Below are 27,826 nucleotides of genomic sequence, written 5' to 3' on the forward strand. Positions count from 1 at the left end.
TGGTGTTGCCTAGATGATTTGATGCTGCCCCTTACAGGGTATATTTCCATTCCCATAGCTGGGTGTTCCCTTTGTTCAGCATGACTATTTTCATCTGTGTTTTTTAGTTGAAAACTTGAACCTGTATTTTTTCTGAAGGTGTCTTTTTAGGAAATACATACAGACATGGAAGTATACACACACACACACACACCCCTTTCCAGTTTCCTTTTATATGCATTCCTTGGGCATAATTTTCATTTAGACTTCTGGATTGCCTTTTAAATTTGACAGAATATATCTATAAAATTCGTTAGTAATTCTTTCATTTCCCCACATGGCATGTGTAGTTAACCTTGAAAGACAAATTGGGCAGTCACTGTAGTGAACCCAACCTTTACTGGTATCTCAGAGGTCACGGGTCTGTTCTTCCTGGTCCTGTGTCTTTATACAGAAGGTTTTGTACATATTGGAATTGGAATGCTTTTACTGCTCATTAATTCATCATTAAAACGATGTTAACTAATCATTCTCTATAGAAGTCTGGTGTTCAGAATTTCTGGCATGACTGGTCTCTACTTGGCTACTAACCATCTTTGACCTGCTGAAAACAAAAGCATTTGTGTTTGTTGTGAACTTCAATCTTTTTGTAAAATTGTATTGTAAGTAGCAGTGCTCATAAAATTTCATTTAGAGTATAGCTTATACTGACTATCTACATTTTAATGAATGAATCAATGTGTAGAAATACTTGCTTTTAATTTAGCACCAGATTTCATGTTATATAAGGAATGATGTACAGAGAATATTATGTCTTCACCTCAGCCGTGTCTCTTGCATTGTGACACAAAATATACTAAGTCATTGTAACAAATATTTCAGTTTAAGTTAAAGGATAAAGGTGAATCATTGTAACTCAGCATATTTAAATTCATAGAACACATTTACTTTTGCTTTCTAAAGCATTGATTTCATGTCCAATCTGCTGAAGAAGATGCAGATGATTTTTTTGCAAAATTATATGAGATTTAGTGATCACTTTTGTATTACGGAGTAAATATAAACAGTTGAGTTCTTGAACCATCCCTTAAAAGTGTATTCTTCATTCTTTTATCAGTTTTGCAATAGTACACATCCGACCTATATCTGTAAGTTTTGAACCTTCTGCTTAAGGATGGATGGAGAGGCATTTATTTCCATGCATCTTGGCAGGCAGATGTTATGTAGAGAAGAAATAGGTGGGGAAAATCTACTAAAATGTTTAAAAATAATTTTTTATGCAGAGACTGACAAGTTGGGAGAGAAGATGCCAACTTAATGTCCTTTGGGATTTTTTACTTTGTGTTTGTATCTTCTCTCTCTAAATATGTTCCTGTGTTCTTTTAGGATCTATTTTTCCTGTCTTATTTTTTAATGGTTGTGTAAACCCTTTCTTAAATACTACATTCTAATATTCTGAGTCTTAACTTTCAAGTTTTCAAATGATGAGGATAGAGGCTCAAAAACTTTTCATTTTAGAAAGTCTGACTTTTATTTCAACTATGATATTTAAATGTGGACTCAAAAATTCACATTCACATTCTTCTTGCAAACACTTATAACTTTTACTTTTGAAAAATATGCTAACATGGAATATGCCACTTGTAAGGGCCCACTTCACCATTACCCCATGGGAATTATATTCTTTATAGAATTACTTTTTACAGCCATTAGATTCAGATATCTCTTTTTAATAATGTTTAAACTCTTGGGAAAGAAAAAATAAAATAATCAAACTTCTACCATAAAATGAATTATTAGTAGTATGCTATAGTTGAGCAGAAATAGCCTGCAAAGAATAATGGAATTTATCTTTTAGACCTTTGATTGGAAAAAAAAATTGATCAAGTAGATGTCAAAATATATAGAATTTTTATATACAGCTTTGTGTTACCTTTATTTCTGGAAGAGGACTAAATTTGGAGATATTTTGTTCTCTACAGAGGTAAATTTGTGAATGTAAAATTCCAATTTTCAGAATTACAAAAATTGCTATAATTGCTATACTACAAGAGAAGCCAGGTATGGTGGCACGTGCCTGTAATCCCAGAACTTGGGAGGATGAGGTAGGAGGGTCTCTGTTGAGTTCAAAGTCTGGGCTACATAGTGAGTTCAAGGCTGGTCTGTACTACATGGTGAGACCTTGTCTCAAGAAAACAAAACAAGTTTGGCATGGTGGTGCATGCCTATAATCCCAGCACTCAAGAGGCTGGGAGGCCGAGGCAGGAGGGTCTTTGTGAGTTCAAAATCATCCTGGGCTACAAAGTGAGCTCAAGGCCAGCCTGACCTGCATAGTGAGATCCTGTCTCAAAAAAAAGAAAAACAGAGAAAACATCATAGATTATAATCTATATATATTCTAAGGATCTATTGTTCTGCATGACTATTTATTGTTATGACCAATGGATATATTTGGAATGTAAATTTTACTATTTGTATGTGATTATTCTAATCAATGAGTAATCAAATATCTAGTTCTTATATCAAGATAATTATTTTTATTAATAAATTTAGCACAAAATATGAGCTACAGGTAGTGAGATTAAAGCGTACTGAACTTTTATGTATTTGGACGGTATGAGTCACACATTTGGTCCTAAATACAGTATATTAATATATTCATAAGAATTTCTTACTACTTAATGAGCTAGTTTGTTTGCTTTTGGGTACTTGCAGAACCAAAGGTTTAAACATGTTAAAAGTGTAAAAAATGGCTACACTATATGTGAGAAATGAGGAAAATCATAGCTAAAATAATAATGATCATGCAATTATTGTATAAAAACTTATACATATTAAATACTGTGTGCTAATAGTATATTAACAATATTAATATATACTAAAATAATTATTAGCCAAGTAGAGTGGAAAAAGCACGAATATAAGTCATTTCTAAGCCAGTTTACAGGGCAGAATGTGTTTCTTTCATACATATGAGAAAGAGTAAGGGAACAATAGATTTATGCTTGTTAACATTTTTCCCCACTTCATAGAAACTTTCTGCTCAATATGCTATAAGAAAACAAAAATTATGCAAAATTAGCCTCAACTGCCTTTAACTGTGCCAGCTAAATTAATCTCTGAAGGAAAATATAAATTCATAAACCACTGCCGATCTGTGGGGCTGTGTGGGGACTTGTGTAACACAGGAGCGCGCTGAACAGATTGTCCAGTGCGGTCTCTTTGGACACCGTCTTTGTAGAAAGAAAAAACCTTTGCTGGATACCGCCCAGAGATCGGAGAACCGCGGTATCACCACATTTAGAAGGCGTGCGTCAAGCCAGCAGAAGTGCAGCGTGTCGCTCCGTGTTGCTGCACCTCCTAGCTCCCTCTGTCCTGCTTCTCCCATCTCACTCACTGCCTGCACCCCCAAGCCCTCGGGCTTCTTGCTGTCCTCCGTGATGTGGGTCATGCGCCTCTTCTGTGGGCCTGCGGGCGCTCCTCCTCCGCAGCACACTCCCTGGGGTGTTCCTTGCTCACCTCCTTCATGCCGACCTGAAATGTCATCCAGTGATGCCTCCTGTGACTCCTCTGCTTTAAAACTAAACTCCTTCCCTCTCGTCCCATGACCCTTTTCTGATTTAATTTTTCCATAGTTTCTATTACAACCTACAATATAATTTATTTGTCTATTTACTACCTATTGCTATCTCTAAACATCTAATTGTAATCTATCCGCAGACAGAGGTTTATACCTCATGTACATTGTACTGTAGGTCTCTACAGTAGTGTCTGATACTTATGAGTGCTCAGGAAACATTCTTGAGTGAATGACTTTGAGTCATCATAATATCTTTTTTAGAAAAAAGGAGAAATTATTTCTGCAAAAGAATAATGTAATAGTCACCCTCACATTGCTGGGACAAAATAATCCAACACTCACAACTTAGAGGAGAGCCTTGATTTTTTTCGTTTGGTTTTTTTGGCGCAGGGTCTCCGACGAGAGCTTTGTTTTGGCTCACGGTTTTGGTCCACGCGTGGTTGGCTGGCTCCGAGGTGGAAACTGCACGGTAAAGGGCGTGGTGGGGACAAGGTGCTCAATCCATTGCAGTCCGGAAACGGAGAGAAGGCGGGAACCACACACAGGAGTACACCTTCTAGGTAACAGTCCCCTAACCTGCTTCCGACAAGCACAGTCAGCTACGGAACTCACCCATGAATGAATTCGCTGAGGAGGGTCGCACCACTCTCCCGATCTAAGAAACGTGGATCACATGGACTTTTAGAGGACATTTTTGATCTGTAACGTAGCAAATAGCATGAATATAAAAGACATCTCCCACTATTAAAGTCTAAGTAATACAGTTTGAAACAAAGTAAGTCAAACTCCTGGACGATTTCTCAGCGGGTCATTGATTGAATCAGATTTGTTTTTCTTTATTTGCAGACCATATAATTTCCACCGCTCCAGGTCCAACTGTTCTACACAGCAACTACCAAGTAGGTGCTAACTAGAGCACTCTCACTCTGAGTATTATGATAAGAAAATAGAACAATGTGGTCCTTCCCCTTTGTAAAATTAAAGGACTCTGTCTGGTTACATTTCACACCCCTCTTTCTCTTCCCACAGGGCTTAAACATCAGGGAACAGCGACAGGACAATTCTGAGTTTAATATTAATTAAATGATTAACAAACCTAAGAATGCCCTATGATAATACTTCTAGACTTATGTTAATAGATACATAATTAAGGCAATTAAAATCACAAATAACTTCCCCTCACCTCTAACCAAAGAAATTCTCAAATAGTTCCTTCTTGTTCACATATAAATTTACTTATTACCTTCAGTCACTCTCCCAAAGAGAATAACCAAATAAAAGAAACAGTATAACTTGCAGTTTAGAAGCACCCACTCCCAATAACACACTAGCGAGTCTGAAGTAGTAGGGATCTCAGCCCCGTCCCACTTTATAAATAGGTATCCACAGAATAGCAAAAGTTACTGCTCTGGAAGTATTTTGAAAGATTTCCCAGATACCAAAAGGTAGACCAGCTCTGAGGTTATATTCACCACTGGGATTAAAAAAAAAAAGCCAACCATATCACTGGGAAGTATACAAATTTCTTTTTCCAGATAACAGACTATAACTTACTACATCTGGAGAAACTGATGAAATTTTTGGAAGGAGACAAGATGATACATATTTCCACATTTGAAATGAAATCCATTCAAATTACAGTAATCTTTCATCTGCAGATACAGGTTCCCAGACACTCAGTAGATACCGGAAAACTTAGTACTGAAACTATATATATATATAACTATATATATATAGTTATAGTTATATATATAGTTATATATATAGCTATATATAGTTATAGTTATATAGTTATACAACTATAACTATATATAGTTGTATATATATGCAGGTGAGCAATGTTATATATATAAATATATATATATAACTTACATGTATGTAAAGACAATGTGCATATGGGTACATATACATACATACACACAATTGATGCTTCTTTATTGTAACTACACACCATGCATGATGACAATGACTTTTGCATTTTGAAATGTGGCAATATATCTAGCACAAGTTTCTTTTTCTTTTCTCACAATTTTGCAGGTAAAACATGTATTCTTTTTGTAGAGCCTGGTACCCTCAGCATATATTTTTTTTAAGCAGAGAATCTTCACTTTTTTTACTTAAAAGAAGCACTTTATAGCTCTCTTTGGCATATATGAATTGCCTGCAGGGGCTGGGGATTTAGCTCAGTGGCAAAAGCGCCTGCCTGGCAAGCGCAAGGTCGTGAGTTCGGTTCCTGGTACCGGAGAAAAAACAAACAAAAAAAAAAAATTAAAAAATTGAATTGCCTGCATTGCTATTCTTGCATTGGGGGGGCCATTGTTAAGTAAAATAAAGGTACTTCAAACTGAAAAGGTACTTTGAACTGAAGCACTGAAGTAGGTTACCATACCAGCCAAGCAGAGAAACTCTTTTGATAACCTAAATGGTTACTAAATGCTACCAAGTGGGTAGTGTATACAGTGTGGATCCGCAGGACAAAGAAGTGACTCACATCCCAAGATAGAGTGGCACATTGTAAGATTTTGTCAAATTACTCGGAAAGGTATGCAATTTAAAACATGAATTATTTCTTTAATTTTCAATGTAATATTTTCAGGCTATAGGTAACTGAAGCCACGAAAAGTAAAACTGTGGATGAGAGGGAACTGCTGTGAAAATAAATGTAATTATCTTACATTACATTTTTCTGAAGTAATTAAAATGCAGAATAACACCCAATATTAGATAATTGCAGAGTATATTCCAAATCTTATCAGAATCTAATTAAGTCTGTGAGTTCAACATGCTTTCACAGTGCCAAACAGTGAATTTCAAAATTAATCTTTGGTCATAAATGAATCCAATGAATCAGAGAGATTTGCCATTTTAAGGACAGAAATTTCAGTTATTGAGAGGCAGTATAGCATGTTGAGTAAGACCACAATCACCAGAGCTTTCTTCCTTTGTCTCACTTTTCCTCAGAGAGCTCTGTGATTTCAGAGAGTTACTTCATTTTTCGGTTCTTTAATACACACTTTCAAAGGAGGAAGATACACATAATTCTGAATTACAGGGTTGATAGCAAGTAAACAAAACTATTCTATAATTGGAAGTTCTTAATGTATCTGGCAAACAGTTCCTTCTAAATAAATTTTGTGTTAGCCAGACAGACTGTATGAGAGAGGTGTTAGGCTCAGCGTGTCCTGGAAATTGTTACAGATAAAATTTCTCAACTAAAAGAAGAGTAAAGAAACTCCTTTTTGAAATTTATTTTAAAAATAAAAGAAGGAAACCATATTAACAAACAGACATCCATTTACAAAATAGCATAAGAACAATACAAGCAATACAGAGTTACAGACAAAGTGGTAGGAAATTAACAATGGTTGTTCTATTACATAGTGATATCTTCAAAGTGGTTTCTCAGGAAAACAAATAGAGACATGCAAGATTGATCAATTAAATAATCATTTTTTCATAGAAAGAACTAAGACCTTCTCAGAAATAAAGAGATGCTTGTAGGACAGGTATTAAGGATTGTGAAGCCTAAATAAACCAGAATCACAGAGACTCCTATGAAACACTGTCCTCCCCATTGTACAAGATCTCCAAGGCCAAGAAAACTTGAGTTAGAAGTGTTTTTAAAATCATCTCTTGTCCATAACTTTATGCTTCCAACGTAAAGGATCACCATATCCAAAATTTAGCTCAGGTTCATTTTGCATTATTCTTAAAAAGACGTGCATTAATGCTACAGGTTGTGAGCAAGGTCTCCAATCAAGAAAACTGCCTGTTCTCTGCGTGTTTCAAAGCCATTCAGTAGAGTCCAGATTGATGATGCTCAAAATAACTGTTCAGCAAATGTCTTCATGTATGTAAATATTTATTTTCTTTTCTTAACTTTGAAAAAACTAACACCAAAGTGGCTAAGTTAATTTTCATTCAAGATATCTTAGGCTTTTAACTTGAAGCTCTGTGTTTCCCACTTGATGTCTCATTCTTCGCTGCAGCTATAAACTTACTCACAAACCCATGTGATGCAGAGCTGCTTGTGTATTTATAGGTGTTTCTAGATATTTGGTACGTATTTAATGAAGGTCAAGAATAAACTGCAGATGAGGTTTGTAGGGGTGTTGTACAGGTTCATTATTGTCATTGAGTGGGAAAGTATAATTTTCTTAAGAGAAACGATGACATATACATAATAAAGTCCCTGTCCGTGTCATGACAGCTCAACAGCATGCCATCGTTACAACCTATGTCACACCGCAGGTGTGCCTGCTATATGGGTGACAGCCGCTGACTTCTCTGATCAACACATAATTATCTCCGAATAAAAATGCACGTTGAAGTTAGCTGGACATAATGGATTGAGGACCCAGGGCAAAATTGTCTTTATCACGGCACAAAGCACCACCTGGGGGTGGGAGAGAGTCGAGGAGAGGTGTTGACAATGATGCAACCTTGAGAAGCCTGCTGTGACTCGGGCAGTTCTGGGGTCTTCCTGTTTATCCTTCTTGTCTTCTCTGGGCTGGAAGAGGTCACTCGGTTAATGGTAGGGCGCTCCGGATGGAGAAAGGTCCCCCTGATCAGCACTGTTTTCTACCGGTCTAACTGTATATCTCTCGCTCAGCATCTGGAGAGCTCCCATTTGCAAAGTCCCCTTCCCCCAGAAGATAATAAATATCATATCACAAGGATGGCAGTGCTCCTTCATGGAACACTGACTGTTTATTAGAGGCAAAAAAGTTTAAGAGAAATGCTAACAATGTTCATTAATGGCCCACATCCAGGTTTAATGAGGCATGTCAGTATGCGGACTGGGCAACATCGGGGCATAATAGTGGTGGTAAATGGGAGTAATTGTATCCAATTGTACGGCACAGTTTCCAGGAATGAGCCCGAACTGCCAACTGACAATGACAGAGCAATTATGGGAAGGCAAGCGAGCTGTGTCAAATTAGCACTTGGTGAGAACTCATTTTTCAGAGATGTGCTTGCTCTACACCACCACAAGTGATAGCTACTTTATTGTGAGTGATAGGAAGACCAGCACTTAGACTGATGTTCTGATTTGTCAATAGCTGTATTTGAAAGCTCAGTGTCACAAATATATAGAGATATTCAGGGGGAGAGGCACAGTGCTCATGATCCGAAGGATAAGAACGTTGCGGAGAAGGTCATCTGTCAGTGTGAGCTGTCAGAGAGAGATCACACTCTATGAAAAGGGAACATTCAGCCGACTTAAGTAATTACCTTTGACTGAGATTTGAAGATGTCTTCTTTTGTTGGCCTACATTGACTGCATAATTTATAATCTACTGCAATCAGCTGAGGGCCAAGAATTGTAACTAAGAAAATTCTTATTTTATTTCCCATAATTACTTTTCTCTCTCTATCTCTCTCTCTGTGTCTCTCTTTTAACTCCTTTAGTGATTCAGAAGTGTAAACTGGGAAAGTGATGAAATTGCTTTTTTTCTTTCTTTCTTCCTTAAGCAACTCAGTCCTGAGAATATCAGAAACAATATATTTACTTTCGGCTGTTGTTTCACAGGGCCACGGCTCGCTCCCATCACCCCGTAAAGGTATAAAGCTCCCCAGTATTCTGGATGTACTGTTCCTTGCCTTGCAAGATTACAAGTTAAAGAGGATAACAAAATCATTCAATGTTCTGTTTCCAGTGTTGAAGATTAAAGACAGAAAAAAACCGATTTGGAGAACTGAGCACTGGAAGTGTAATTCACATCCTCAGATACCCATCAGTTTGTTTGAGTTGTCAGAACTATAAAAAGATAAGTATTATAGCAAATAGTTCAGAACTCTATAGATTATTTTCAATTCTTGTTGTCTTCTTCCCCTGGGACATATCATAGAATCAATGTTTGCGAAATAATTCCTTTGCCTTTAATAACCTGAAGAAAAACCTATGTTTTATGACCTATTATACTAAGAGTGCCACAAGTATTAAAATTATACTTTTGTGTACTTTAGAAAAAGATGATCATTTAATTTGGTTAACTAAAATATAGTAGGGAGTCATAGTAATGTAGCTTTTTAATGTTTTATTTCCTAGTTTAAAAGAAGAAACTCTGAAGATTTATTTTAAACTTCTTTTACTTCACATTATTATCAAATTCTTGCTGCTTTGCTTTTATGTCTTTTTCCCTGCAGTGATGGATTGATTAATGAATTGTAACTAAAAATTACAGAGATTAGCCTACCTTCTGGCAAAAGCTGTTGTTTAATTCAAGGTGTATTGATTTACTGTAGAGATATTGACAAAAGAATTAATTTAAGTACTTTAAGTCAATATTACTTTAGTAGAAACTCTTGCATTTTAGGTGTAAAGAAATATTGTCAGAATGTTCTTCTAATAACATTGTATACAATTACTGTCACATAACAAACATTCATTTCTCCTTACCTGAAAATCTGCAGAGCTTCTGATGCTATTTTTTTTTTTTCTTTCTTTCTCCTCAAGAGGTATGGAGCGCTTAGATTTGAAATTAGTAATTGTGGGCTTGGGATGCTTGCTAATGGAGTTAATGTTGCCTCTAGTCTTCAATGACACTGTTAAAAAATATTTTGTTTTCTGCAGTTTACAATTTACTACCTGAGATTATATTAAATTACATACTTTGAAGTTTCTGAAACAGAGTTTTTTAATTATTTTTTTAAAAAATATTTCAGAGTTCCTTGGGCCACTCCGTTCCCCCCATGCAGAAAGCTGTTTAATTCACAATGCCTGGGAAGAGGCCTGTCACCTGCTCCGCAGTGACTATGCCGCCTAATAACGGAGCAGCCCATCAAAGTGGCACTTAGGCCTCAAATTGTTATGTGTGACTGTCAAAGCGGGAAGGAAGAAAGAATTTAAAAAAAAAAAAAAGGAGGGGAGAAAACCCCTTGATTTGTCTTTACTACTGAAACGCGAATTTGTCAGCCAGGTTCTGAAATCACACGGCATTGCCTTCCTCCCCAGCGAGATGCTGAAAACTTGACAGCTACATATTTTTTCAACTACAAGCACTTCTATAATGAAAACTAAATACACAAATCTTATTTTTTTATATTTGCTCTTGACAGATAGTTGCTGCCAGTGGGACCTAACGTTCAGGTCCAAATTGTCAAGAGAAATAGCCAATCAGCAATTGAATGAGTCACGATACAGATATTCCAAAGCAAAATGCCTGGCTTCTACGATGTCCTGAAAGAATTTAAATGTATAATTAACAATGTCAGGCCATTGGGACATAATCTTCCTGGTAATGGCGAGTCCTACCCATCCCTCCCTCTCTCCGGAGGACTCACTGTAGCTTGTTTAGTGGCCATCAGAGCTTTTGATTTTCTTTCTTCTTTTTACTCCATCATTTAGACAAGTTTGTTTTGGTCTGGCGTTTTTCCATTTCACACTGCTTTTTTCTGAACATAAGCCAACTTTATGTTAAAGTCTCTCTAAATATCTATGTACCTAGGAATTGTCATCTGAGTTTGATTCAGAGTCCAGCCTGTGTATGTATTTTACCCAGGTATAGATTCTACACACTTCTAGTGTCTTCACAACCTATAATACCTACAACGAGGCTCAGTGTGTAGTGATTATTTACCTGCTGGCAGCTTCCCTGTTACCAAAATCCTTATTGGTATGCTTAGGCATTTTGCGTAGGGAAAAGGAAGCCCTCTTGCTGTAGTCCTGTTTCCTAGAAATTAGAATTGTAAGTAGTTGTCACCAACTGCTTTATATAAATCGGTCTTGCAGAATTTCATTCAATCACTTGCCTAGAGAAAATGATATTTTGGACAGGTGAATGGAATTTTGCAAGCCTAGGTAACCCTACATGAACCACACATAGACAAGTCTGAAAACTACGATGCCCGTCATGCCCTGTAAATTAACATTAAATAATTATGACCTTGTCAAAAGATTAACTTGTGCCATTTTTAATCAGCTCACATACGAACGTTTTAGGAATGGATCCGTGTAGCATTCTAGAAGATGATCTGTGTATAATTTAGCTCCTGAATTACATTCTTTTACCCTTTCAGGAGATACCAATTAAAATGTTTCCTAAAAGACTACTTTCTTGAGATTAATTCAAGTGAGTCGTGAGTATCTTTGCCTCTACAGGTACACTGATACACTCATTTCTAACTTTCTTCCCTTCCCCTTTTGACCACATGGTACTGTCAGCATGTCTTTCTAAGCTACTTTTGAAACCCAGTCTGGGATATTTCTACCTCAGGTAACTTCCCCCTCGCATTTGCCATGATTATTCCGCACATGCAGCTGGGATGAGTTTCTTACCATAGACATCCGATGTGATTGTTTCAGTTATTTCACATATGTGTATTAAAATACAACCGAAGACCCTAACTGACCAGGGCCACCTGCTCAGGGAACCTCACTGGACACACTGTACACAGTACCCAGTGAATAAGCCAAGAACGCACCCATCGTGAGAGACCTCGCGTGCTGTATCTTGCGGAAGGAGCCTGCCGTGGAGAAAATCCGTCTGGACTTCATCCCTAAAGCTTGAACGTCACTCAGCCGCCATGATAGCCAAAGGAGCCACTTCACGAGGAACTCTTCTCATGTTTTTTTGTTTGTTTGTTTTGTTTTACTTACTGTGGAATTCTAATTAGTATTTGACATTATTTAATAATTGATTGCTTTCTTATTGTCTTTTTCTTCGTAGTTAAATGGAATCTCTTTCTTCTTCCTACTGTCAGCGATACCCTCAGTATCAGACACAAGGCCTGGCCCACAGTGGTCATCCATCCATCCATCCATTCATTCACTCGTTTTCCAACAGTCATTTACTGAGCAACTTTAGCATGCAGATTCAAAATTTTATTCGTCATTGTGTTTCATTTTTAAAATTTCTATATGTCATTTGATGAAGCAAATTTTGCTTTTTGCTGACTTATGTTTTTGAAAGCCTGGACTTTATTGCTGGTTGTTCTTCAAGGCATTTACTCTATATCAAGTGCATAATAATGTTTGTGTAACAATTTAAATGCATTATGGAAGTATTAATTCTTAATGCCATCTTTTAAAATACATTATAAATTAAAAATAAAGCATATTTCTTTGCCATATTTTGTTCAGTAAGATCAAGTCCTGTATAATGCGTTTTTAGGATACATTATAGCATTTCCTAAATATAATATTTTCAAGTTGTTCATATATTTTTGAGATGTTCTTTTTGTTTACAGAAAATTTAATTCCAGAAACTGGAATTCCAGAAAAATTAATTCCACCTTCTGGAATTAAATTTTGAAATAAGGGAGATAAGTCTTTTGCAAAAGGACAAGAGACAAAGACAAGGAGGGGAGAAGTAGGAGGAGAAGTGGGTGAAGAAAAGGATTAAGGTGTGTGTCAACTGTCTGTGGTAAATGCAATCCTTATGTGATGCAAATATATACTAATAAAAATTAAAAATTTTTGAGGGGAAATGTATATCATGTCAGCCATTAAAAGTGTAATGTTGTTAACAGTTGAAGTTAATGTGAGACACATTAAAAGGAATCATTTAAAATTTCAAATGTTACATAGCATTAGATAGTAGTTGCAAATAATCTATGTGTTCTTAAGGGTGGAAATAATTTTAAATAAGCCCACAAATAGATATTGCTCATGTTTTAATCTATCTAACTTCAGTTTGATAAATTTCAGAATATAACTACAGTGAGAAATATTAGAAATTTCGTGTACACTATGTTAAAACGAAATCTGTTCAAGTCTCTTATTTTTTCCAAATTAAGGAACTTTTATATTCATTAAAAGGTATCCAGGGCTGGGGATTTAGCTCAGCGGCACAGTGCCTGCCTGGTAAGTGCGAGGTCATGAGTTCAATTCCCGGTACCAAAAAAAAAAAAAAAAAAGGTATCCAAAGTAGCAGATTAAATTAAAATTTTACAAGGGAAAGGATAAAACAACATATGTGAAATTTTAATGTTCTTCACCAAAATGTCAACAATTTTAAAAGTAGATTAAATTTCAATTTTGCTCAAGACTATATATTGCCTTGCGATATAAAATTTGCTTCCAGGGATATCTTTCTTCACATTACCTAGTTCCTTTCTGGCCATACCTGTTTTGTTGGGGTTTGTCTGTTCATCTTTTAGCAGTTTGTACCAGGACAAATTCTTTGGGTAGATTGTTTTGTGGATATTTTTGAAAGCATTTGACTCATGTATGTATGGTTAAGTCAACTTGAAAAACTGATCAAAGTTTTGAGATTGTGTATTAAAAAATTACGCTGTGTTAAACAGTCATGGCTTCAAGGGTCTGTCTTTTCCCTGTTATGGTGATTTGGAGACATGTCGTTTAAACCTCACTAGTCATCGTTAGCACTGTTTTTGTATCGTTTAATCTTCACAGTGACAGCTTACCTAGGTAGTGTCATCCCACTTATAGTTGGGAAACAGTGAATTCAACTGTTTAAGGAATTATGACATTTGCTTTGTCCAGTTCAAATCACTACCTCACCATGGCTTAGATGGCTGAAAGTCAAAATGGGTCACAAAAAACAACCCTGATTAGAAACTTAAGGAAAAGTGATACAGTATTTTGATCTTATTTCAACTGAGCTCGGTAGGTACATGCTGTTAATGTTATTAAAGTTTCGTATTTGCCCCTTTTAAACCTGGAGTACAAAATTTGGATCTCCAAAGTAAGAAGTGTGACATGGTTAATTAAGTATATCTCAGTGACAGAAGCTTTAGTGACATCTATAGGATAGTGTTAACTTCGAAATTGTTTTCATTCATGGATAAATACATCAAACAGGAAATCTACAGATTTGATTGAATGTACCAACAATAAACAAATATGATCAGTGAACAGATCTGCACTATCTTTCAGGGCTGCTATGACCTATAATTAATAATAAACCGGTCCGGTTTCTGCAGCCAGCTGCTGAGGCTCCTCACAGCCCAGCCCAGGTCCACGTGCACAGGTGTGCTCCTGAGCGCTCCCACGTACCTGATGTTCACCGTCGGAAGATGGAATTGGGCTACAATTTCAGGTAGGACCTGTAGTTCTTGGCTCACCTCTAATACTTGGCTGCATTTGTGTCTCATCCACAAAATTAACTTTTCATTTAAGGTTCAGCGTCAGTATTCTGTCCTCTGAGAACGATTCTACCCCTTTCTCCCAATAGTGTACAAAACTCCCCAAATATTAGTAGATTAGTGTCACATGTTTACCTTTATTACAGGTTCTATTGCAATAAAATGAGTTTTTATTTAGATCTCTCTCTGTCCAAAAGAATATAAAAATCTTAGGGATTGGTACTGAGGTTTATTTGTGGCATATTCTTCTAAGACAGAGAAGTATTAAGCGTTAATAAAATCGGTTGGATGAAAGAATGGGTGAACAACTTACTTTCCTGAGGCAAAAGCCATTGTATTAAATTTAACTGAGTTATAATATCCAAATTCTCAAGACTTCATTATCTTACCTTAAGAAAGACAGTTTTGCTCTTAATCTCTTTAAAATTAGGAGGAACCACTGACATCATAGAACTAATAGTTTGGGAGTAGTTAAATAAGATATTGATAGGAAATACAGTGTCTGCTAAGTTGCAAGCTTTACATGACTGCTTTATATTCTTTTACCTTCATATTTTTGAATGAACTCCTCTATTTAAAACTACAGTTTCAATTAGCTTATTAAACAACAATGGGAGCCTTCATGTGACAATCGCTGGGAAGAGAGAAAGGAAGGCGAGGAGAGGATATCATATTTGCTCTAAACATAATACAGGATTATATTCTCGTTCCATATATTTTTAAGTGTTTTAGTCTTTGCTGTCCATGTGATTACAATAATCATGACATTTAAATAATTTTGACTTTTAAAAATGTCTTAGAAATTGCTAATAAATGCAAAGCATGGTCATTCTACTTGGCTATCTGAAATCTGAATAGCTCAAGGTTATAGGACTGTGTGAGTTAATGGGATAAGATTTGTGGTTTCGCAGGCAGCTTCCTAACATACTGTCATAAACGAGCTGAATGAAATACTACCGGCTGTCCTCTTCTAAGACTCTTTCAACCTAGAGTTATAATTTCAAAAAAGTTATAGATTTTCCAATATTCCACACAATCAATGTGTAAAGATCTGTAAAGGAAGCCATGTAAACAAATCACACCCATGGAGAAAAATACTGACCAAAACTATAGCTGCTAGGTTTTTTTTTTTTAAATGACCCTATATTTCACAAAATAAAAAGGAGAATTTTTTACAGAATGGGTAAAATTAATACCATCTACATAAGTACACCATTATCAAGACTATATTCTCAAAATCAGCCATTAGAAAAAAATATATTTGAGTAACTGATGTCTTCCTGGAAAAGTATGCTTTTTAAATTCTTTATGTCACTAACAAGATATTTCTAGAATTTCAGAGTCATAAAAATTTTAACTTAGGTGTATTCATAAAAACTATGGAAACTGCAAGCCTGGTCAAGAAAAAATATTTGATTACTTTGCCTTCTTACTTCTGCATGCAGGATTTACTGTCTCACATCAATCCAGATTTCTTAGACATTGCTTCCTAAATTGAAATGGATGCTACGTATTCAGAAGGAAAGTGCTAGTTGTTCCTGTCGTATTAACCATAGGCCTTTCTATTGCGTAAGTTTTCCTGACAACTTGTAATCTTCACCATGTGCATCTAGAAGAAATACTGAACTGGCAAAGGGAAAACAAACAAGGTTGTTATGATAAAATTTTAACACACTCTCCATGGTTCTATGCACACAGCCTTCAGCAAAATGTTCTATTTGGTATTAAATGTCAATGGAATTAAGAAGCAATAGCATGTGGCTTGACGAGATATTTTTAATCCTTGACCTAGAAGACACAGTATTTTTGTAAATGTGTCAAAAAAAAAACAACCTAATCTATTCATCATGTTAAGCTGAAAGTCAATGCTTAAAAATTAAAAAAAGAAAATAAAGAGTACCATTTTCTTCTTAATTCTCACATCAGTTTATTCATGACACTTTCAGATTCAACTCTGAGATCTCAAGGCCTGAAATGCCAAATTTTACGCCAGAGGAAGATTAAAACCAAAAACAGGTGAACATTTATTATTTTTAAATGGTGTGATTTTTAAGGGAGTAGGTTTTTCAATGTATTTAAGACTTGACCTTGATCATGATTCTAAGAGCAAAAAGAGAAAATATTACCAAAAAAAAAAAAATAAAGCTAACCTTCATGAAGTAGAACATGGAGTTTTCAAATAGCAATTCACTCACTTCCCTATGAACATCAATGGCATTGCAAACCAGACATATAACAAAAAAAGAGAAATACAATATGCCCTGAAAGTAGGAAACAAGGTCAGAGGTGAAGCTTCAGCTCAAAGACTTTCTTTAGTTGACAGAGCTAGCAAATCAAGCTTATGCTTTCTTTCTGTTCCAATCCCATAAAAAGCCTAATACTTCAGGTTTTATTTTTAATTTTCCTTCTGTGGGTGCCTTGTTAACGCTCTCCCACTGTACGTTGTTATCTGCCGCCAGCCCAGCATTGCATTGCAAAAGTCTATTAACTAAGAGAAAGGAAGGAAAGAAGAAAGATGCGAATGCAAAAGGGGGAGAGGGAGGAAGGAAAGATAGAAGCAGAAGGGGGAAAGGAAGAAGAAAGCCAAAGAAAACGGGGAGGCAGAGACGCAGAACGGGAAGGAGGGGGAGGCAGAGGGAGGCGGATGTCTTCATACCAACCCTGTAAAGGTGACTTGGGCCGGCCAGTCTGACTAGTAACGGAGGATCCAAAAGAGCTTCCCAACGGATGGTCACGCTAAATAATTTCAGCAGCTATGAGCCTAGATTTCTGCATTTTTGTCTTTCATTTATTTTTGCTTCCAAGTTTATTCTTCGTTCTCCCTGCTTACTGGATAACCCCTGTAAAATATGTCTGCCGTATCCCTTGCCACAAATTTCATCTGTTGCTCCTTCTGAAGCATTTGCCTCCTGGTGACTTACCACTGTATCCTGTAATGGATGCTATTTTCATTCTCTTTCTTACCCCCATCCCTTCCCGAGTTAAGACATAATCCCTCATGTGACATGTATGGTACTATTATTGGTTTGAGTCCGCTCTGAAAAAAATAGACCAAAAGCAAAGTGGTGTCATTAGGATAATCTATGTATTCCCCTGAATTGAGCTTATTCAAAGCTCACCTTCAAGGAATAGATTGTTACCTTACAGAAATAAAAGTACTTATGTATAATCCATAGTTCTAAAATTCTTTATAATTACTCAAGAGTAATACAGAAAGACTATAAAGCATTTGACTTTGAACTTGGTGGTCTGTTAAATACAGTACTCAATTATTTCAATTATTTGTGAGATCATTCACTTCTGAAATTGCATCTGATTCCACCCTTACTTTATTGTAATTTAAACTTTTTAAGCCAGCAATAACGGTGTCTACTCTATAGTAGAGGTATTTCTGGGGAGTTTTTTCTATGTGAGTGTATCTAAGAAATGAATGAAGGGGCTGTGACTAAATTCATAGTGGGGGGAGGAGAATACATGGTTTTATTTGTAAAGAAGAGGGGCAGAGAACACTGTCACAACTCTCCCGGAAACATCTGAAAATTGATCTCAGTTGGAGCCGAAGTCCTTAGCAGCCTCACCTCAACAAAGTGCCCAAATGACTTTTTAAAAGGGTACAGCTCAAACAGGGGGAGAATGAGAGAAAGGGCAGGCTTGAAACTTACAGTGCTTCTGTAATCAATACTCCGCTCCTGAACAAAAGTGTGAAGAGGCACACGGAGGCACTCAACCGCATTTCAAAACTGGCACTGTAATTGCTGGCACTGCCCAACCTACCCTGGCCTCAGCATTGCCAGCTTTTAAATTTATTTCAAACTGTTCTTCCCAAGTCTGCCTAATTTTTTTTTTTTTTTTTTTGGCCCAAATAGCAGCAACTCGCAGTTAGTGAACAAAGCTTCAGGATTTTTTTTACTTACAGCTAAATTTAACTTTACCCATCCAATAAAAAAGAAATAAGGGAGCCTTTATTATCTCCCTGGATTTCTGGGTATGATACCACATCATAGAGAAGTGGTTATTAAAGACAATGGCCTACCAAGGTGAAGTTTGTAATAAAGCCTATTATGTGGTTTCACCATTGACACTAATGGAATGTAACAGTGATTTAGAATGATTTAATGGTTCCCAGGTTGTGCTCTAATAGTGCTCTTTATATTATGATGTATATCACAGAGCCTAATGCGGCTGTTGTGATATATTGACAATATTCATGCTGTTTCATTTTTTTAGTGGAATTTAAAAAACTGTCAAAGAGGAAATTAATAGGCTGCAACTGCTTTATTTTCAAGGTTCTGTTTTTTAAATGTATGTGCATAAATTTCCATTTGGTGCCACTCTCGGGCTAATAAATTCATTTGCACTTTTATTCTAAGGTAATAAAGAAGTGTGCATGTGCGTGCATTTGTGTGTGTTTGTCGGTTGTATGGCATCATGTATGTGTTTCCGTTTGAGGGCCAGCGTGGACAAGAATCCCTGTCACTTTCTAATATGTTTACAAAACGATATTATTAGGTTAAAATATGCCTGAAAGAATCTTACAGAAAAAAATTGTAGTTTTATTATGTAAGATAAAAGTATTTGAATTGTCAGACAGAAAGCTAGAGTTTTAGGACCAACTTGCTAAAAACAAAAACAAAAACAAAAAACCCTTGTGGCATCTCTCATGGGAGTGTTTAGATGTCTCAGCGAAGGAAGAACTGAATGAGACGAATAAAGGGTTGAAGTAGCCACCATGCACTTGTAGCTTGTAAACATCTCAGCTTTAAATGAAAAGTAGAAGACACTGCACATTGAAAGTTTAGTACGTGCTGAAAGTGGCATGAATACAATTATTGTCGCTGAATGGGAAAGAAGGAAGCTTTGAAATAACTTCTGCATTTCACTACATTCTCTAACGTCTTGACCATTACTCCTTCGTATCTGTTGACCTTGTTCTGTTTTTTCAGAATTCCCTACCTCCCTATTTCCAGGTGGCATCCGCTTGAAATTATCTTCCTCCTTCCAGCCCGTAACGACACTCGTGTATCTGATTCCCTTTTATAGTTAGTTAAAACCCAATTTAGTCATCTTCTGTTTCATAAGTACATCGTAAGTAAACAGACTCTAAGAACTCAGAGGGCATCTCCCATTGCCTGATTAACTGGGGTGATGCTGTACAACTTCCCCCAATTCAGTTCCCAAGTAGACCACACCTTTGGAAAAAGTGGACAGAATGTACAGTTATCAGGTGTCAGGCTTTTAGACCTTAATTAGTACAATGCAATAGCGATGTAGTATTCCAAGGAAGTTTTTTCTTAAAGCAAATATGCTTCCTTGCTTTATAGTCAATTTATTATAACTAGAACAGAAAATTATTTAATTATTACTCGAGGTGCTTATTTTTCCTTATGTTACTTTAAAATTGTGTCTTAGATGTGGTCACAGATAACATTGGAATGATTATCTAAGTTGGACTGAAACCCTCCCCCAGTATGAAGATCACTGGTGAGGAATGCCTTATACACATGTGGGTATGTGTGTGCATGTATGTGTATGTTGGTTTCCGGTAGACTAGGAGCATTAGTATAAGAGAGTGCACATTCATTTCATACAAAGAGGACACGTTTATACAAATACATGAAATAATGGGTATTTGTTAACATCTCTAAGCAGGATTATTCTGAAGGAAAAAACCTAATACATTGAGAAAATAAATTTAATTATAACAGATTTTAACAAACATTGTAATAATTTAAGAATTAGTCAGGAAATAGATTTAAATATGTATGGGAATTTAATGAAGAAGAGAGTTGAAAATTAAATATATATATATATCTCAAGTAAGGGTATTTCATGTATGTATATAAAGGCTTTCATATTTGAGTATTTAAAGAATAAGCTGCTTAATTGGGAAAATGTAATGTTTTACTTCAAAATAAATTTCAGATAACCAAAGATTTAATTGTAAATATTGAAATTTTAAAAATCAAGAAGAATAGAATGACCACTTTTTAAAATAATAACATGTGGACTGGAGAAGAGAAGGCAATTATAAGTATATACAAACACAAAAACCATAAGGAAAGGAGTTTAATAAATTTGGCCACTTAAAAATGAAAAATGTTTCACATGGCTTAAAAATATGTGTGAAATCAAAGAAAAAGAGGAAATATTTGATACAGAAAAAAATCTCACTAGAAATACACAACAACTTTTAGAAATCAAAATGGATCAAGGATCTAAATATTAAAACAAAAACATGAAATCTGCTGAAGAGGGAATAGGTACAGCTCTCAAAGACATAGGTGGAGGGCTGGGGATTTAGCTCAGTGGCAAAGCGCCTGCCTGGCAAGCGCAAGGTTGTGAGTTCGATTTCCGGTACCAGAAAAACAAAACAAAACAAAGACATAGGTTGAGGCAAAGACATAATGAACAAAACCCTGATTGTGTGGGAAATAATACAAAGAGTCAACAATTGGGATCTCATCTTATTAAAAAGTTTTCCACAGCAAAAGAAACTACTAACGCAGTGAAGAGACAAAGTTTTGTCAGCTGTTCTTCAGACAAAGGACTAATGTCTATAATATATAAAGAAATAAGAAATTAGACCCCCAAATTTAAAGACCCAATCCAAAAAATGGTCATCTGAAATGAGTAGACACTTCTCAGATGAAGGAGTAGAAATGGCAAATAAATATACAAAGAAATGTTCAACAGCACTGGTCATGCAAGAAATGCAAATTAAAACAATGCTGAGATTCCATCTCACCCCAGAAAGAACAGCTATTATCAAGAAATCAACCAATAACAAATCCTGGAGAGGCTATCAGGGCAAAGGAACCCTTCCCCAGCTTGGTAGGAGTGTAGACTGGTGCAACCACTGTGGAAATGAGTGTGGAGATAAAACTAGAGGTCCCATTTGACCCAGCTATTCCCTTTCTGGTATCTTCTCAAAAGAATTAAAAACATCATGCCCCTGTGATACATGTGCACCCATGTTTATAGCAGCGCAGTTGTAACAGCTAAATCTTGGAAACAGCCCAAATGCCCATCAACCAAAGAATGAATAAAGATGCGGTTCTCTTTATTATTCATTGGCTGATGGACATTTCTTTAGCCATAAAGAAGGATAAACTTGAGACACTTCTAGTTAATCGGTGGACCTTGAGACCATACTCAAGTGAAATAAATCACACATGTTCAATTATCATATTGTTTCTCTGGTGTGAAAAACTTGAAGTGTAAATAAGGACTGGATATTATGAAATAGGAAGAAAATGTTCAGTTGGGAATGGAGGGGAGGGGGTGAAGCAAGAAAGGGAAAAGAGACAAAGAGAAAAGAGGGAGAAATGTAAAAATGGCTCTTGTAAATGAGGAGAGGAAGAAGGATTGAAAGGAGAATAACAGAATGTCAAAAACAGAAAAATTGGGATGAATCATATGCAGGCAGACTCGCTATGGTGAAAGTGTTTATATGTGTATTTAACATGCACAAATAAACTGAACTAAGAAAAGACTCAATAAAATGGTCAACCCCATAGAGAAATAAATGATCAAAGGATGCACATCTATATGACGTGTTATAGAAATGGCAAAAACACAGTTTAATTCTCACAGTCAATTATAACAAAAGAAATGCACCCCCTTAATAGAAAAACTATTTTTCATTTGAAGTTGGACAGCTCTCAGTATGTTCAAAAGTGTGAGAAAATACGCATTTTATGGTATTGATGGCATCAGTAAAGTTTTTAGTGAAATTTACAAAATCTACCAACATTATCAATCAAGCATGAAAATGAGTGTGTCTTCACAAGTCACTGAGGTAATGCAAGTAAAACAGCAATGACATATCATTATATACCACCGAGGAAAAGCTAAGATCACTAAGATGTTCCATAATACCAACTGCTGAGCAGCAGCAACCCTCGCATATTTTTGGGAGAAGAATAAACTGGTACAACCATTTCTGAAAATTGGCATCTTTTTCTCAGTTTGAACGTACTCATAAAGCACAGCAATTCAACTCCCAGTCATACACACAACAGGCGTAAGCTCACGAGGCAATATTCCCAAACAAGAAACAGCTCAAACATTCACCTGCAGAACAGTGGATACACGGGTGATGCGATTTTCATCAAATGGATCCCGTAAAATGAAATATCACAGACTGAACTACAAATGCAAAGCGATGATGACAAAGAATCTGCTGAGCAAAACGTTGAGTGGAAGATGCCAGAATCAAAGGTGACTCTTGTAGCTGTATGATGCGGCGCACACCTGCAAAGCCAGCTACTCAGGAGACTGAGGCAAGGCGACTTCCAGTTCAAGAGCAGCATGGACAACACAGCAAGACCTCGTCTCAAAAATAATAGTAATTGTGATAAACTGTGTGTAGTGCATAAAGAGCAAACAAGATTTGAAGTCAAGAGTCACAACAGCAGTTTTAAAAAGTCAGACAGGTTATCTCTGAGGAAGAGAAAGAATAAAGGGGGAGGAGGTGCTTTTAGTCCCAAGGTGCTTTTAGATTGCTGCCAGTTTGGTACGTCTTGAGCTGGTAGACAGTTACTCACACGCTCATTTCTGAAAGTTTTTGAACTATTTGTGCTTTGTCCTATTTATCTGAATGAGTACTGTGGTTTAAAATTTAATCAAAGTTTAAATACAAAGATAAAGGGAAGAAACAAGAATAAAAAGATGCTACTTATACTTTTTGAACGCCTAAAAAATCCCAAAGGTTGGAATGTTGTCATAAGGCCCTAGGATAAATGGCTTCTCTATCAATAATTTTAGAATAGAAATGTAAATACAGATGGTAGGCTAGCCATTCCTCAAGTTTAGCTGTTTGATTCAATTTTCCATTAAATATGGATTTATAAAATTCACCAAAGATTATATATTTACTTCTTCAGATGCATACCTGTTCTGCCTCCTCCTCATCAGAATGTAATAAAATACAGAAGCAATCTTGATAATACAAATAGACAGCCTTTTATTAGGTAATACGCATAATGTCTTCTCACAATTTTCATTCTTTGTGGGATTATCTTCATTTTCTGGAAAATTCTTGGTTCTAACCCCTGAAGAAATTTTCAGTCCTGAGGATATAAAAATATTCTATACCCTCATTTAACCAATTCAAAGTTTATTAAACTCCTGCTGTGTTCAAATCACAATATGTAATAACACATAACTTCTAGTGCCATAAATACACCAGTGAATTTTATAAGCAATAAGCCCATGTATAGATAGATTGTGTACACTGTAACTCATGCTTGACTCTTAGAGTCTTAATTTTCCTTCAAATGAAATATAGGATTTCAGTTGGCAAGAGTTTTTTCATTTGAGGGAATTCCAGCATTCCTGTACCTGCATAGAAATATGTAGCTGTGCTGGTCTAACATGGGACTTTGAGCCAAATGAATATGTTTCAAATACTGTACGAGCTTGGCAAGAAAGTGACTTTCCTTAGCTTCAGTAGGTATAGCTTAACAAATGAAAGCGATTATCTCATAATATGGCTGTGTCTATCAATTACTTAGGACTACTGGCTAGCTGTATGTGCTTAAGAAACTTGAGTTAACATCCTCCCTTTCAACTGTGGGCAATACTTATTTGTTTAAAGTATCACCTCTCACACTGGTTTGTAAGCTTTTTGAAATTGAGGATCACATTTTATTCTTCTTGATATCCCTTACAGGGCTTGGCATAATGCCATCTGCACAACTGAAATTCCATATTTGCTGAACCAATGAATTTTTTTCAATCGCATATTGACCATGAGAAATAAGATATGTGCCCTTAATTCTGCTGAAGCTAAAGAAGAACCTACTCAATTAACCCAAACACAGTGATGCTTTGGACATTTGTTCTAGGGAAGACTAAATATATATTTAACAATTATCAATAAGAACATGAGGTTATTATAAAGAGTGAAAAGCGACTCACTGTTTTTCATAAGTTCGGGTAGGAAGAAATGAGCTTTGAACACATTGAAGAAGCTAGTAATAAAAGTACAGTTACAAAGACTGATTTTGTGTTTTGTTTGCTGTTTCTGTAGCTTGAAGTTCTTACTTTAGAGTCATGGCTTTTTTCAGATACACAAGATGCTAAAATTTGGACTTCTGTAGGAAATACACCACCACCTATAACGCCCTGGCTTTGTAATGCCAGGACACAAAGAAGGCAGACAAATTAATCCTGAGGTCCTTTGAAGCCCTGGGATGCTCTTGACCTATTTGCGTTTTCCTTCTATTTCTCCTCTTAGGAAAGATTTGAAAAATTTAAGCAGATAATTAGACAACCAGAAGAAGAAATCTAAAGCTGTGTAACCATTTCTCCTATTCTAGTGAAGCACATAATAATGAAGAGTATCATTGTCTAGGAGACAAAGGTCACACAGACATATATAATAGGTGATAGGTAATAATAAGTTTGTGTTAATAATGCACCGTATCTCATCCTGCTGTATTTGAACTTTCCATGAAAACAAAAGCCTGTGGTGAAACAGCTTGTCATGGGCACTAATGAAAAATTGCCCGAGATATCCTGATGGGATCCCTCCTGCACTTCTTCTGCCCCTGAGGTCTGGGAATTTACTGAATTCAAAAGTAAGCTCTTCCTTTTTCTGCTATCAAAATAATGTACATGAAATAAAGCATAAGTCGAGTAGAAAAAATGGGTAACATATATAGAATGCTCTTTAGAATGCAATCATAGCTTGGTTAATTAATTTAGAATACTTAATGGCAAAAGGACAGGGTAAAGGATGATCAAAATCATTTGCTTTTGACACCAAAGTTATTTCCAACTCACAAGCAAATAAATGCTCACTTTCTTTCTGGCTTTGGATATAACTTCCCTTGTGGAGAGCTGGGCAGACTCTTATGAAACAGAAATAGATAAAATGCTTCCTCTTATATAACCTTAATGTTCTCTAAAAATAATAGTGTTATCATCACTGGAGCTTTCTCTCTGCATAGAGTCTACAGAGTGGCTTTGGAAAAGTAAATGAGGAAATGACTGAGAAATGCAAAGACTTTGTAGGCTATTAAAATGAGATTTGAATAATCATTATCTCATTTTGAGTTTTCAACTGTAGAGACCCTACATAGGTCAGTTTCTATGCCTTCATTAGCAAAATCAGAAATAACGAAAAGGGGCAATTTCTTGCATTCTACCTCTCTTTTCCCTCAGCCTGTAGCAATAATTATATTTTTCCAAATGCAAAACACCTTACTTAAAATGCAGGCTTCCCAGAAGCTGTCCAGCTCCGGTGGGCTCAGAGGGGCCGGAACAAGTACACCTTCCTCCTCTTTAATGGAACATCCTCCCCTGTTAACACCCCTCCTGCAATAGGCGCTGAATATGAATCAGCCGCCACGTAAATAAAATTCGCTGTCAATATTTTTCATTGTAAAATGTTGTGCTCAGCACAATCAAGAGAAAGCAAGGATTTACAAATCAGATTACTAACATACTGCTAATTTGTGCCTTCCGCGGATTGCCTTGCGGCCATAATTGACCTCTTTTTTATGTATTAGCTGGAAACAATTCATCAAGTAAGTTGCCCCCTTTCCCTTCAAATCCCCTTGTATTACTAACAGGTTGAGTAAAAACCTCTGGGGAGTAAGGGCAATTTTTGACATGGGTCTCACCAGATTAAACTATGCAGGGACAATATAGAATACATTGGAGCAATAACATTATCACATCATAGACTGATTGAGAGGCATTTCCTTCCACTTCTGTCCTTTTACCATAAGCCAATAGTAGCCACAGGCATTTGACTGGAGAGCCCCGAGGATTGACAGGCCTGGCAGTCATTACACGCTGGATTGAATACTAGATTACTCCAAAGTGGCTGAGGGTCAGGGATCAGTGTGTTCCCTTTTGGCACTAAATGACTTTAATATCCTTACTGTATTAGTCAATTACTTTAAAGCTGCTGCTCTCTGAGCTCTCTCTGCCCCCCTGCAGTTTACTATGGACATTTGAATTGCTCCCATACTTAACCCACACATCTGCTTTCAGCTGTCAAAAGACCAGTGCTATCAGTAGAGCTATTGACAATATGAAAGGAACAGAGATGCTTGCTGGAGGAGTCAAGTGCCTTTTTCTTTCGGCTGCTTAGGTTCAAAAAACACTAAATAACTCGGTGACAAAGATGGTCTTCAGGGAAAACGAATTCAGCCTCATTTAATGAACGGCATGTAAAGTGACCAACAGCCAAAAAATGAAATAAAATACAATGAAGAAGTAAAATGACTTGAGTTTGCTTATTTGTTCACCCCGTCTAGGTGGGTGTTTGCTAATGTTGCAGACGTACACGGCACACATACCTCCGAAGGAGAGGAAGGCGGTGTGAGACACTCAGCCAAAGTTCCCGTTTCCTTCCATAGTCGATCCTGTAATAGTGGGGGATTATACTGCACTTCTCAATTTATTGGTGCAACACAGGGAAAATTTTATATCACAGCTCCTGAACTTTAAAAGGTCTGGTGTGGCTTGGTGTTAAACCAACATGTCTAGATTAAATGTGGGCCGAGCTGGTTTGAAATTTAAAACTACTCGGAAGTCATGTCTTCAGTGTTTCGGAAAAAGTGATAGGACTCGCACACAGGAATGCGCCCTCTGAGTCGGCTCTGAAGTACGTGAATGCGTGGTGTGTACATGGGGTGTGTGTGTGTATGTGTGTTGGCTTGCATGTGCGAGCCCATGACAGCATACGTGATGAAGACAGTGATAATAAAGGATAGCACAGAAAATTCCTGAAAGATTCTTGAGGGCTATCTCACGCAGAAATAGGAAAACACGGAAATGTTAGCACAGTGTCTTCCGCTCACACACACCAGAATCCAGGAAAGCCGCTGCTTTCCTCTGTGCAGGATTCTTGCTTCGAAAGTGCCTTTAACAACTGTGCTGCTTCCATTACTGATTTTGACGCTTGCTGCATTAAATTATATGTACATGTGAGCAATTCTTTATCACGCTTAATTTAACAAAAGCTTCACTTTGCCAGAGTAATTATCAAACGAACACAAATGCAAGGCATAATGTTTGTTTGCTTGTTTTTGAAAATTATATCTATAAACTGTGGTTTTTATTCTTGTTCTGGTACCGGGAATCGAACTCATGATCTCATGTTTGCCAGGCAGGCGCTGTGCCACTGAGCTATATTCCCAGCTAACCTGTGATTTCAGAAACCACCTACTTCCTTTGCTTAGAAAAGACTTCCTCAGG

Source organism: Chinchilla lanigera, unplaced genomic scaffold (genome assembly GCF_000276665.1).
Source record: "Chinchilla lanigera isolate Chin_1 unplaced genomic scaffold, ChiLan1.0 scaffold00031, whole genome shotgun sequence".
NCBI lineage: Eukaryota > Metazoa > Chordata > Mammalia > Rodentia > Chinchillidae > Chinchilla > Chinchilla lanigera.